The following is a 14,436-nucleotide window of genomic DNA, read 5'->3' on the forward strand; positions in this document are numbered from 1 at the left end:
CCTTTGCCCTCTGTTGTTCGGTTAGGTTGTATGTTTGTTTGTGCGTTTTGTCTGTCTGTCAGTTCTTGCTGTATTCCCTCAGCAGTAATTAGTGTCGACATAATCCTGTGTTTTCATGAGCGTGGTGATGTGCGCCGTAGGAGCGATATTAAGGGCATAAATCTCACGAGTTTGCTATGTGCTTATACTTGGTTTGCCTGTTTGTTTGTTTTTTGGAGCAGGCACATTTGCCATTAAATCTAAGCCTTTTAACACACAGCTAGTATCTTCCCGTGCCATTCTCACCGAACTCAAGTGTAGCACTCGCAAGGCTAGCATTCTGATTGGACAATTAGAAGGTAGAAATATCAAAATCTGAACTGCAAGAAAGCCAAAACTGCATGATTTGTGTGGTTGAACGCTTGGAGAACAGTTCTGTCAGGTCTCTGAAAGTTCAGTGCTGTAATTAAGACCTGACTTTTTACTGACGGTGGTTGAATTTCGTTTTATGAGCTGCTGCGGTCTGGCTATACATATATCCAGATGTACTTGTATAAGAAAGAATATGATGCTAATGATACTCTTGATGTAATCACCACAGTATAATTTTATTGGACCTTGCCTTTAATTTTTTTTTTTTTTTGGGGGGGGGGGTGGTAGGGGACCATAAATGTTGAGCATAGCTGTGGATATTGCATTATGTTCAGAATACTGACTGGCATTTCTGTAGCACTGTTAACTCACATGTCCACATACACCACTATTCTATTCTATTTTTTTGCTCTGTTAACTTTCATGTTTTCACATTGTACATGAACCAAATGTGTTCTGCGGCATATGTATCTATGAGGGTTACCATAGGGAACGCCAGACAACTGATTCCAGTGGGGGCCGTTCGGGTTTTATCTTTTCTTACAGCTTCAGCACCTCAAAACCAGTAGGATACCATCTCATTGTGTGTAATTGGTGTCACCTGTCATCGGTTGGTGTTCTGTTTCATGTGTTTAGACATTATTACTGTGTTTCGCTTTGTAATGTTTGAAATTGTTATAGCCATGAGCATGTATGCACATGTATGCTCATGGTAGACCATGCATTCTGCGATGTTTCACCGTCACAAAATCTTTTCCTGACACGCGAGTACGTCACCCAGCTCGACGGAATCCATCTGCTTCACGGCATAAAGTGCATTTATAGCTAGATTCAATCTCTGTAACAGACATAAAAAACAAACAAACAACCACACTGGTATAAACTGTATGTGGAATTGTGTGTCGAATGTGGGGGGAGGGGGGTAGCATATGCAATTTTCAGTCTGATAAATAAGACAAGCTTAATGAAGATCCATACTGGAGGTGAAAAAAAGTAGAAGTTTTGAAGGTAAAAAAAAAAAAGATGCAAGGCATTGCCAGTCATCATTTCTTATCATTATTGTTACGTGTTGTGTAAAAGATCATTTTAGAAGGGTGAAACCAGTGGTATCTGAAGTGCAAAACAGCAGTATGTTCCTTTTTTTCAGTGATCTGTAACACGTTCCATGGCCTCTGCAGTGCACATGAAACGTATTCAATACAAAACAAAACAAAAAACAAAAAATGAAAATATGAATGTGGCGTCCAAATCGGCTGCAAAGATTGATCCAAAGCAATGCTGAATATACACGTATGTGGGACAATATGTGACCATTACCTGCTAGTAATTACCTCCTTGCTATGTGCTCTCTTCACTTACTGCTCTGTCATGCATTAGTAAATTTTGATATGGAATGAAACAAATTTGAGTCATTGAGAATGCAGTAGTGCACTTGAAAATCCATATTGAGTTGTCATTTGCCATACGATGTAGATGGCAATTTAGACATGAAGGAGGGTAGTCTTGATGGGTTTGATGGTCATTTTGTCACTTCATCAAGTTTTAGGAGGCACCCCCCCCCCCCCCCCCACTCTAGACCAGACCACTCTGATCTGCCATTTCACACTAGAGAGCCCTCTTGTGGCAAGATTGTGAAAGTGTCCCAACTTGGTGCAGAGAAGTGTAAATACAGTTATGCCTTGGTGGTGGGTGGGGGGGGGGGGGGGGGGGGGGGAGGGGGGAGGGAAAGGGTGTTTTGGATGCATTCAGATACACATCACTTTGTTTTACATGTAGTATCATGGTCCTTTTGAATTTTCAGCAGAAATTTTGCAGGTTAAGTTTGCTTGAGGATTTGCCCCCAAGTTGTCATGACTAGTGATAATGGAGTACTACTTAATGAACTATCATCCCTTTATATGAAAATTCGGGACCATTAGTGATTACGCTATTGCTGCTAGTTTATGTGAAAAAATTCTATTGTTAAATTATAGGCCTCAAACAATTTCCTGTCAAAGTATTACATGTATACAAGTCCTACGATGTCTTGCTTTCATCTGAATGTCCCAATTTGCCCCCCCCCCCCCCCAAAAAAAAAGGAAGAGAAAAACATAATTATTTCCATCTCTGATAGGTAACAAAACTACTTTGCACTGAATAGATTGTAACTGCAGAAAAATTTTACTGGCTGGAAAATAACATGTAGTAAGTTAGTATACACTGTATCTGTGATTTTCCAGTCTTTGTTAGTTTTTTTTTTTTATTTGCATCCTGCTTATTAGATTCAAATCCTTGCATCTTCTTACTGATATCTTGCCTTTGTTTGAATGTCTGGAGACAAAAAGAAAAATAAATCCAGAATGGGGTGGTCAGTTTGAAAACGTCATTGTTTTTTCACATTTGAAGCAAGTAAGCACCACAGTTACAACTAGGGGGATGTTACGCATATATGTGAACAAAGGAAATTGGGCTAAAGAAGTTGCACTTACAGGACTGCACAGCACTGTCCGGTGAATTTGCCATTAACCCTAAACAGGCTGGGCTTTTTCTTCTATGCTGAATTAAACATGTTTATTTTTTTATCTTTTTGCATACATCTCACATACCTATTTTCCATCCCTCAGAGCACTGTTACGTAGAGTTACATACTCACAGCGTATAGTTGCGTAGTGTTGCTAGTCACTGCACCAACGCTACGCAACTCTACGCAAAGCCCGATGTGAAACCCCCTTTAGGTTGTGTAGGATATAGGTAAACTGTGTTCATGCTCTTAACCATTGATACCACGGCCACCTTGTTGGCGTGACAAGAACATTCCAGAGAGCTTCATACCATATTACTACATACGATGAACTGGAAGCGCCGTTTTCATCTGTTACTTGCCATTGTAATGAATCACGGTCATATACACAACAATTAAACAAATACAGATACACATTGTATGACAAATCCTCTGAATGCGGCGGTTGTGCCCCTGGACAAGACATCTTATCCTTGTCACTCGGTCCGTCAGAGGGGAGTTAGAGCTGTCGCTCCAGTAGTTGCTTGGTAACAGTCGTTCATTACTTCCTTGGTAGCTACATTAAAGAAATCATAAATAGAAGTATACCATACAAGACTGCTGCTCGTTCAAAGGGTTGCTCAACAGCTGTGATGTACATGAAGTTAGAACATTCGTGAAAGTAACGATGATGATGCTTATAAACAACACAGCTAAGGTTAGTAACTTTGTACTTTTTTCTGATAAACTCCATTTTTTCCCCCTGTTTGCTTATTCTTGTATCATTGTCGATATAAAGCAAACTACGGCTTTTACAAAGTACAGCAACAGTACAACGTAACAACCACATTGTATGAGGACAAAATGCGGGAAAGTATATGGAATGACATGAACTTTTTATTAACTATAATGGTATATGGAGAGTTTGAAATACTCTACAAGTATTTGGATCTGATGAAATGCTTACAAACCATCATGTACTTTTCAGATGGTAGGCTGCACGTAAAAATCAAGAACACTGATGGCGTGCATGTATTTCATTTTATTTTGTGTTTTTAACTTGAGACCTTGTGGACGTACCGGTAATGCTTGTTTTTGTGAATGTTTTTGTTTTGTCTTGTATCAAGGATACATGATATGGGAAGGGGAATACTTTACTGCTCTATCGCATGAATTAAGCCATGTTTGATTAGTATCTGATGCCACATAACTCGGAGCTGTCAGTGGCCATGTTCTAGCATGAGGTACTAGTACCCTGAAAGAATTAGATATCTCTCTGCTTCGTTTGGAAAACAACAACAAACAAACAAACAAACATAATCCGCTCAATTAGTGGAATAGCTTCACATATTGTGCTGCATTTTCACTCACAGGAAGTCCCCCTGAAATGGATTAACTGTTCACAGTGGTGAGGAGATTGGCACCTAACTAATGCAAATGTTGTATCATCAAGAAAGTTACAGTGATTAATACTTTTCTTTTGTCGACAGTGTATATGTTTGTGTTGTTGTTTGTTTTCTCTCTCCTTTTTGATCCTAATCTGTTCTGTGTATATGTAATACACCATGGCAAACATACCGCTGTGTTGATGGAATATTAATGGAATGGATGGAGGGAATGATATGCCATAACATCTCAAATACATGTATTGCTATCATGGCACGTGATTTATTCGCATTCTAATACAACGTACATCGGATCAGTAATGCTCTTTGCAGTTATCAAAAACATGCCAGTTACACTTGGATTTTGAAGCGTTGCTGTAGTTGCTGGACAGTTTTTTTTCCCCCATGTCTTATATTCAATACAAGAAAGTGCATACGCTTTCCATCAGTACAATGTACGAGCAAGTGTTATGCAGAATTCATGTAACATGTACAGTAGGAGAAAGTGATTCAAGTTATTTATTTACATATTTCTCAGAGCAGAAAAGGAAGAAGAAGGGGTGGGGGGGGGGGGTGGGAGGAATTTCACCAGAGACCACCCTTGACCTTATCATTATGTCAGTGTTTGACGTTGAACCCGTGCCAACTTATTTTTTTTTTTCCGGGTTATTATATGAAAATGTTTATGTCATGAATGAGATTATCCATGATCATGTATGAAAAAAAAAAATCCATAAGAAGGGAATAAAAATCGAAACAACATTGCCATTTTGTTCTGTCATTGGTTGTGTGTATCGTAGTGATGATAGTAATTCATACATTCTTGATAAAAGAACAATGAGAGGCTTTTGCTAAACAGTCGGGTCGCGACGCGGCGCCATGCGGCTTTTTTTTTTTTTTTTGGGGGGGGGGGGGGCGAATTAGCCCCAAAATGTTGTATGGTGAAGAAGACACATCGAAAACAGCGTCCATATCCATTACTTGCCGTAACGAGCGTACGCCATTTATCAAAGCATTGCTTGGGCGATATGCTTTTGTTGAAGATGGTAATAACCCTCTCAAAGAATAATGGTTTTGGTATTAAGAGAAAACGGATATTCGAAAGGAATGGTGCAAAAAAACCCCAAAAAACAGCGCATTAAAAAAAAATGAGTACTGTCTTCACGAATAATGAATTCATTTGCAATTAGATTATGATTAAAGTCAGAAAAAAAACAGCGCATAAGAAAATGAGTACTGAATTCACGAATAAATTCTTTTGCAATTAGATTATGATTAAAATCGCAAATAATACGACAATCCCTATTTTAGCAATGTACATATAGCAAAGATATGTCGTGTCACACATGAAGATCCAATCCCCATTAGAGTTCGCGAATGACTCGTATATCTGTTATGGAAATACACATATTTTTACCCTCGGGTTGACAGCAGAAAAAAAAAATGATTCAAAGTGGACGGAGACGCGTCATTATAAACATTGCATCTAAAAACGTTGATAACAAGAGGAGATTCCTTATTATTCGCGCCGCGACCTTACTGTTTAGCATAGATGGTCTTGCGGTGTGTTACCAAAAACATTGAAATACAGTGTATTAAGCATTAAAGAGGAAATCCACCCCCACAAATAAAATTAAACTTCAATAGAAAGAGAAAAACATTCAACACAGAACGATACACAAATGACAAAAATCGGATAAAAAAATTAAGGATGATATGACATTTTGAAATTTCACATTTTCTTTGGAAAATATTTCTTGACCAGTATTAAGAATATTCAATGATGTCATACGCTCTCAATTTTTCATGTATGTTGAGAAATCGTTTCATTCTTAGCTAATACAAGTAAAAGCATGTTCTCATACCAAGATATATCAGAGTTAACATTTGTTTATGTTGTTTTTTTTTGGATGGTTTTAAGGAGAGTGTTCTATTTATACAGCTGGAATATGAGACTTGTCATTTCTGAATTAGAAATGAATTAGAAATCGTGAGAGCATCACATCGTCAACTTGTTCATAAGGACTAGTCAAGAAATGTTTTCCGAAAAAAAGTGAAATTTCAGTGTCATATCTTCCTTATTTCATATCGGATTTTGGCCATTTTTATATCGTTCTGTAGGTAATATTTTTCTCTTTCTTTTAAAGTTTAGTTTTGGGTGGATTTCCTCTTTAATGTATCCGCTTTGTTGAATTCTTAAAAATCAAAGCGTATTGCACTGTTTTGTGTATGAGTAAAAGTTTAACCCTCTTGATGTCCAAGTGCGCTCCAATGATATAGATTAAGACGAACAGAGCAGTTAAATTTGACTGTCATCAAAATCGGACATAAAATCAGAAAGTGATGGGTTGCAGGAATTTCGGCGTAGTTTTCACATAGTTATCACGTCGTTGTGACGTAATAATACCGTGACGGTCACCTGACCAATGAATGAATAATTCATGATGACGTACATTTATGTGATTGCGACACTGTATGACCTGTGCAGCTGCAAAAACATGTAAAACGTAATAGGCCTACCTCCGTAACTTTATCATTTCATATCAAATCTTTACGAAACTGATTGATTTTATTTTATTGTCATGAAGCACGAGGACACTTTGCGAATTGTATTGAATTCATGAGTGCACGTCACGAGACCGACACCCACGAGTCATACATCTCACAAGTCATACAGCCCATGAGTTCGACACTAGGTAAAAACAGCCCACGAATTCGACAGATACAACACGGTTAATGTGTCGGTCTCGAGGGCCTTGTTAGCTAATGGCCCAGTCACAATGTCGGCGATCTGTCGGGGATTAGTTTTGGCCTGGGGTCGTCGTAGAAAATAAAGAATCCTTGAACAATCCTAGCAATAATCCTAATAAAAGTGGAGCAGTCACATTGTCTGAGATTTTTTCAAGGATTTTGACCTGGTGTTGTCGAAAAATCGTGGGATCAGCCTGCGATCGTCTTTTGGTGCTCCCCTTGGCATCTTCAAAATCTTCAAAATCTTCTGTCACAGCCTCCTGCAGCAAGAGCGTCTCAAACTTTTAGCGATCCGGTCGGAGGCGCCCTTATATACTGTACACGGCGATTTACTACGATTCCACCGTACGAATCGTCGGAGACGATCACAGAAAGCGTACAAATCGTCGCAGGGCGCCTCCGATTCAGTCGGAGGGCGCCGGAGACTACTCGCAGACATTGAATCTCAACCTGAATTTCCAATCCCACACAGAATCTAGTCTCAGATTATTCGGAGGACGCCTCCGATTAATCGGAGGGCATCGTAGGTCATCGGATATTGTGTCTGGGATGCCAAAAATGGGTGAAAAATCTTGCGAGCAATCTTGCAATTTTAAGTTCAAAGTTAGGGACCGCGACGGGTGTGGCGATGCCTAAAAAATCTGCGACAAGCCGCAGGCGTCCGGAGAGCGCTTCCGACGGGTGCAAAATCGTGAGATCTGTCTCAAGATTTTGTTAAAATTTCCCAGGTTTTACCCATCGCCGACGCATCGCAACTGATTTGTGACTGGCCCATTAGTGTCGAACTAATGGGCTGCATGACTCGTGAGCTGTATAACTCATGGGCTGTATATGACTTTGTGAGCTGTATTACTGTATGACTCATGGACCTATTTTCAATGTCGAACTCGTTGGCTGTATGACTCGTGGGTGTCGGTCTAGTGGGATGACCCCGAATTTATTGCCACTCCATGGGGTGGAACACCCTGATCAGCAGAGCTGGTTTACATAGAAATTACTTATGCGTGCATGATTCTCACGAAAATCGGCTGATCAGACGGAAGAGACTGTACTGAGTTGCTCGGACTGAGAATACGATTCAATCTTCCAGAGATTTTCTTTTTTTGCTGTTACTCTCCGTGAATAAGATCGTGTGGTCGATCTGTATTTGTTATGAAAAACAACATTTAGTGAAAAAGAAGGAACTAGCCTGAGATTTGAACCTGCGTCGCGTTATACTACTTACCCGGGACAGCAGCACTACCACTGATGAGCTGAAGCCAGTTCATGACAGTGACGCGATGATGTTTGAACAAAATACTCAGTGCCTCACCTCTTTCATTCTTTCTTGGCCATATTCATGATTCTTTAGCCTCCCTTAAGGCGAGTAATATGAATGAAGGGAATTTGTTTTGCGAAGAGGGTGTAGTTATACAAGTTTTATGTTGCTGTTCAGTCTTAAAATACTTAGTCTTAAAGTCCAAGACGTCGCGAGGGCTATATACATATATCATGTATAGGCCTAATTTTTTTTTCTGGTAATCATAGTTTTATTTCGGGGTAGGAGAGTATTCCATCACAAATAAAATCATTTCAAAAATTTTGTGTCATAACCATAATGACACGACCTAAAAAAATAAAATGGAAAAAAAAGTGTGTGCGTGTGTGTGTGTGTGTGTGTGTGTGTGTGTGTGTGTGGAGGGGGGTGTGTGATACGTTGTAACGAAAGATAGACAACTAAATAGAGGAGTTTCCTGAAGGTGAAATCAGCACATTAGTTTCTTCAATCATTTTCGGGGTTATGACAATTTTATGCTGATTCGTAAAGGGCTATATACCCATTGTTGTTGTTGTTTTTATTGCACTTTCCTCTGTTTATAATTACGTGGGATAAATGTTTGTAAATTAATACACTCAGCAAAAAAAGAAAAAGTAATCACTTTTTCAAGCTCATATTTCTCATAGAATATTTGGCTAAATATTTATGTTTTATATAGGGCCTACCATGAGGTAGTTTCATTGGCTATTACCCTGGTAGGATAGTACAAAGGGAAACTTTACGCACGAGTGAACACATGCGTTTTTCTCTTCCAAGGCACAAAAGTAAAAATTGCAAAAGTGGACAAGTTCTCATTCATGCGTATGTGCTCTTCCATATAACAAAGAGAGCAAAAGACAAATTTAACACAATCAGATCCACAAATTGATTTACAGAATCACCCACTGATCTCTAGAATGTCTTTGTAGCCTCCAAAGATAAAGATAGGCAAAAAAAGAAAAGAAATGGAGAAAATGAAGAATCTTTTGTCAAATCCATATTCAAATGACATTAGAGAAGAGGCAGTATTAACAAAAATGGTAAAAATTTGAAATGTTATATCAAATTGAGAAAATTGAAAATGATATTTGGTTCTTGAGAATTTGTTTCATGAATTCTTAAATTCCTAGATTAAAAGAATGAAATACAGAAATTCTTTTTATTTCATCACCTCTGCGGCTTACTCCCCACGTCATTTGAATATGAGTTGGCGAAAAGCTCTTATTTTCCCCTTTAGTTTCCCACTTTGTTTTTGTTTGAGAATATGAAGAGATACAAGGGAACAAAAACTTTTTTGCCATTCATTCATGTCTCTCATTGTCTTAAACTAATCTTTTATTATCAATGCTATAGTGAAAGGCATTTGCAAATGAATGACCAAATGTCAATTTCTGTAATTTTTACTTTTGTGCCTTCGAAGACTAAAATGAATGTGTTCTGTCATGCGTAAAATTTCCCTTAAAACTAACCTACTGGGTTGATAGCCAATTAAATAACCTTTAATATGATATATGACACAAAGATGTTTACCAAAATCTTGTATGAAAAATATGTAATGGAAAAAGTGTTTACTTTCTTTCTTTCTTTTTTTTTTTTGCTGAGTGTAGATCGATTAGTAGATGTCCCTATATACGTCAGTTCCCAAACTTCCGCTTTCATAGTAAATCAGTTTTACATACAAACTCTTGTACACCTGTACCAGTACTATATACCGTGACACTGCACCATACAGGTTTACAATATACCTTGTATCTGATGACCTCGAACTTAGCCTGAATCATATCTGACAATAACTGACAATAGTGGCATCGGGCCTGACGGGCCTACTATATAGATCTTCAGACTGTTTTCTTATTATGGCGTGCAAAGGCAGGGTGTATAGCACATTGGTCACGCTGTGAGGACCAGTCATAATGATATTTGGGGCCAGGAGTCGGGTAGTAAAATAACGAGAGCCGCAGTTGAAAAGGATGTTACTGTTGGGGTGTTAAGGGGAAGTGTATGGCCTCATAACATTGGAAGCAATGATTGATATTTTTTTCCTTTCTTTTACCTATTAGCCTATGTCTGTTACTACTACATGAATACAACGATATAAGCATGTCGCAGTTTATAAGAACTCAGTGTGGGTCAGTGGATGTAGGTTGATAGTCTCTTAATTAGTTTTGGGGTCCTGCTTCGAGTCACGAATAGCAGCAGCAGGAGAAGAAAAAGTAGGAGTAGGGACGTAGTCCGGGGGGGGGGGGGGGGGGGGGGGATCGAAAGAGATGTATTCATCCGCTTGAACCAAAAAGGAACAGAAAAAAGGGAAAAGGTTAGAACTTCCTTATTCCGAAATCTCCCAAATCTGGTATGCATATTTTTGTTTTTTGGTTTTTGGTTGTTGTTGGGTTTGTTTGTTTGTTTGTTTGTTTGTTTGTTTGTTTGTTTGTTTGTTTGTTGTTGTTTTTTGGGGGGTTCGGGGTAGGGGAATACTCATTCACTAATGAAATTCTGACCAAATTTCGTGTCATGACCATAATGACATGACCAAGAAAAAAAAAAAAAACAATTAAACCGTGGGAGGGTGATACGATGTAACGAAAGATATACATATACTACTGAAAAAGAGTTTCCTGGAGGTAAAGTCAGTATGTTAGTTGTTCTTCGAGCATTTTTTGGATTATGATGATTTTATGCTGCTTCGTATAAAGGGCTATACGCATTGATATTTTGGGGGGTATTTTCCTCTGCTCATTATGTGGGATAATGCTTGTAAACCAATAGGTCGATAAGTAGATGTCCCTATACACAATCAGTTCCCCAACGCTTTCAGTATCGGTATAGGACCGGGTGGTGTTTCACCAAGTTGTTCTTAGGCTAAGAACGACTTTTGGAACAACTGGTGATCAGTTCTTGTGCTGAATTATTGAAATTCTGATAAGTATGGCACATCAGAACGTGTTCCAGTCGTTCTTAAAGTTGTTCGAAACTTTAAGAACGACTTGGTGAAACACCACCCCGGTACCATATGCACCTGCGTCCTGTACCATACAAGACATGGTACCATGACACTGCACCATTCAGATTTACAATATCCCTCGTATTCGTATCTGTTATGTATGACTTCGTCGTAAGATTTTGATTTTTTTAATGCTCATAAATCATAATCTTTGAGAAATCTAAATCGGTATGGATGTGTTGGGATTTATTGTTTTGTTTATTGTTTTGTAAAAATTGCAAAAGTGGACAAGTTCTCATTCATGCGTATGTGCTCTTCCATATAACAATGAGAACAAAAGACAAATTTAACACAATCAGATCCACAAATTGATTTACAGAATCACCCACTGATCTCTATAGAATGTCTTTGTAGCCTCCAAAGATAAAGATAGGCAAAAAAAGAAAAGAAATGGAGAAAATGAAGAATCTTTTGTCAAATCCATATTCAAATGACATTAGAGAAGAGGCAGTATTAACAAAAATGGTAAAAATTTGAAATGTTATATCAAATTGAGAAAATTGAAAATGATATTTGGTTCTTGAGAATTTGTTTCATGAATTCTTAAATTCCTAGATTAAAAGAATGAAATACAGAAATTCTTTTTATTTCATCACCTCTGCGGCTTACTCCCCACGTCATTTGAATATGAGTTGGCGAAAAGCTCTTATTTTCCCCTTTAGTTTCCCACTTTGTTTTTGTTTGAGAATATGAAGAGATACAAGGGAACAAAAACTTTTTTGCCATTCATTCATGTCTCTCATTGTCTTAAACTAATCTTTTATTATCAATGCTATAGTGAAAGGCATTTGCAAATGAATGACCAAATGTCAATTTCTGCAATTTTTACTTTTGTGCCTTCGAAGACTAAAATGAATGTGTTCTGTCATGCGTAAAATTTCCCTTAAAACTAACCTACTGGGTTGATAGCCAATTAAATAACCTTTAATATGGTATATGACACAAAGATGTTTACCAAAATCTTGTATGAAAAATATGTAATGGAAAAAGTGTTTACTTTCTTTCTTTCTTTTTTTTTTTTTGCTGAGTGTAGATCGATTAGTAGATGTCCCTATATACGTCAGTTCCCAAACTTCCGCTTTCATAGTAAATCAGTTTTACATACAAACTCTTGTACACCTGTACCAGTACTATATACCGTGACACTGCACCATACAGGTTTACAATATACCTTGTATCTGATGACCTCGAACTTAGCCTGAATCATATCTGACAATAACTGACAATAGTGGCATCGGGCCTGACGGGCCTACTATATAGATCTTCAGACTGTTTTCTTATTATGGCGTGCAAAGGCAGGGTGTATAGCACATTGGTCACGCTGTGAGGACCAGTCATAATGATATTTGGGGCCAGGAGTCGGGTAGTAAAATAACGAGAGCCGCAGTTGAAAAGGATGTTACTGTTGGGGTGTTAAGGGGAAGTGTATGGCCTCATAACATTGGAAGCAATGATTGATATTTTTTTCCTTTCTTTTACCTATTAGCCTATGTCTGTTACTACTACATGAATACAACGATATAAGCATGTCGCAGTTTATAAGAACTCAGTGTGGGTCAGTGGATGTAGGCTGATAGTCTCTTAATTAGTTTTGGGGTCCTGCTTCGAGTCACGAATAGCAGCAGCAGGAGAAGAAAAAGTAGGAGTAGGGACGTAGTCCGGCGGGGGGGGGGGGGGGGGGGGGATCGAAAGAGATGTATTCATCCGCTTGAACCAAAAAGGAACAGAAAAAAGGGAAAAGGTTAGAACTTCCTTATTCCGAAATCTCCCAAATCTGGTATGCATATTTTTGTTTTTTGGTTTTTGGTTGTTGTTGGGTTTGTTTGTTTGTTTGTTTGTTTGTTTGTTTGTTTGTTTGTTTGTTTGTTTGTTTGTTTGTTTTTTGGGGGGGTTCGGGGTAGGGGAATACTCATTCACTAATGAAATTCTGACCAAATTTCGTGTCATGACCATAATGACATGACCAAGAAGAAAAAAAAAACAATTAAACAGTGGGAGGGTGATACGATGTAACGAAAGATATACATATACTACTGAAAAAGAGTTTCCTGGAGGTAAAGTCAGTATGTTAGTTGTTCTTCGAGCATTTTTTGGATTATGATGATTTTATGCTGCTTCGTATAAAGGGCTATACGCATTGATATTTTGGGGGGCATTTTCCTCTGCTCATTATGTGGGATAATGCTTGTAAACCAATAGGTCGATAAGTAGATGTCCCTATACACAATCAGTTCCCCAACGCTTTCAGTATCGGTATAGGACCGGGTGGTGTTTCACCAAGTTGTTCTTAGGCTAAGAACGACTTTAGGAACAACTGGTGATCAGTTCTTGTGCTGAATTATTGAAATTCTGATAAGTATAGCACATCAGAACGTGTTCCAGTCGTTCTTAAAGTTGTTCGAAACTTTAAGAACGACTTGGTGAAACACCACCCCGGTACCATATGCACCTGCGTCCTGTACCATACAAGACATGGTACCATGACACTGCACCATTCAGATTTACAATATCCCTCGTATTCGTATCTGTTATGTATGACTTCGTCGTAAGATTTTGATTTTTTTAATGCTCATAAATCATAATCTTTGAGAAATCTAAATCGGTATGGATGTGTTGGGATTTATTGTTTTGTTTATTGTTTTGTAAAAATTGCAAAAGTGGACAAGTTCTCATTCATGCGTATGTGCTCTTCCATATAACAATGAGAGCAAAAGACAAATTTAACACAATCAGATCCACAAATTGATTTACAGAATCACCCACTGATCTCTAGAATGTCTTTGTAGCCTCCAAAGATAAAGATAGGCAAAAAAAGAAAAGAAATGGAGAAAATGAAGAATCTTTTGTCAAATCCATATTCAAATGACATTGGAGAAGAGGCAGTATTAACAAAAATGGTAAAAATTTGAAATGTTATATCAAATTGAGAAAATTGAAAATGATATTTGGTTCTTGAGAATTTGTTTCATGAATTCTTAAATTCCTAGATTAAAAGAATGAAATACAGAAATTCTTTTTATTTCATCACCTCTGCGGCTTACTCCCCACGTCATTTGAATATGAGTTGGCGAAAAGCTCTTATTTTCCCCTTTAGTTTCCCACTTTGTTTTTGTTTGAGAATATGAAGAGATACAAGGGAACAAAAACTTTTTTTGCCATTCATTCATGTCTC

Source organism: Diadema antillarum, unplaced genomic scaffold (genome assembly GCF_040938485.1).
Source record: "Diadema antillarum isolate AM-2024a unplaced genomic scaffold, OU_Dant_1.0 scf00000115, whole genome shotgun sequence".
Taxonomy (NCBI): Eukaryota; Metazoa; Echinodermata; class Echinoidea; order Diadematoida; family Diadematidae; genus Diadema; species Diadema antillarum.